Source organism: Chondrus crispus, genomic scaffold (genome assembly GCF_000350225.1).
Source record: "Chondrus crispus Stackhouse genomic scaffold, scaffold_210, whole genome shotgun sequence".
Classification (NCBI taxonomy): Eukaryota; Rhodophyta; class Florideophyceae; order Gigartinales; family Gigartinaceae; genus Chondrus; species Chondrus crispus.
In genome coordinates this window covers 26,779-27,670 of record NW_005179085.1, presented here as the reverse complement: position 1 = coordinate 27,670, position 892 = coordinate 26,779, and positions in this window count along the sequence as shown.

Genomic DNA, 892 nt, shown 5'->3' with positions numbered 1-892 from the left:
TCTACGCCAACGGCGGCGCGCTGCGCGCCGCCGCCTCGCTCGCCGTCGGAGACGCGCTCGACCTCCCCGGTGACGTGTCGTCGCCCATCGTCGCCGTCCACCCCGTCGCACGCGAGGGCCTGTACAACCCGCAGACCGCCGCCGGCGCCCTCGTCGTCGACGGCGTCAGGGTCTCCGCGTACACCACCGCCGTGCACCCCCGCCTCGCCCACGCCGTCCTCATGGCCCCCGTGCGCTGGCTCTACCGCGCGTCCGTGCCCGCCGCCACTTGGCTCGCCGCAGCGCTCGACAGCGGCAGCCCAAGGCTCGCGCAAGCGCTGCCTGGAGGCCCGCAGATGGTGCCGGGCGGCGTGTAGGAGACGCCGCGCGAGGAGGAGTGTATTTATGCGGCGGAGAAGGGGGGTGTATAGTGACTTTTTTTAACTGATGAGTAGTAAAATGAGTGTTCGAATAGAGAGCGATGCGCTTTTTCCGGGCGTCGTTGGAGCGGTGAGGGCGGATCCGTGGGGGGGTGTAAAGCCGGTGGTTGTGAGCAGGAAACAGCGAGGTTGATGGCGGAGCGGCCGGTGAATGGGGGAAGCGACGCAACGAGTCGGGCGTGTTATCCTCGACGGTAGCGGTTGCCGTTGCAGTTTCCGTTGTTAGGAGCGGAGGCACGCAGGTGTGACGGATGCGGGATGTACACAAGTCAATTGCACAAGTCAATTGTCAAAGACGATAGTTAATTCAAACCCCCTCTTTCTGGGCGCCAATTACCCACGCCTGCCTGTCTACGCACCCCACAGCCACCTCCTTCAAACATTCAAAACCGTTCCCTTCCCGCTCGTTAATTCCCACTCCCGTTCCCCCCACTCCCATTCCCCCCTCCCGGAGTGGGAAGTTGACACATAAG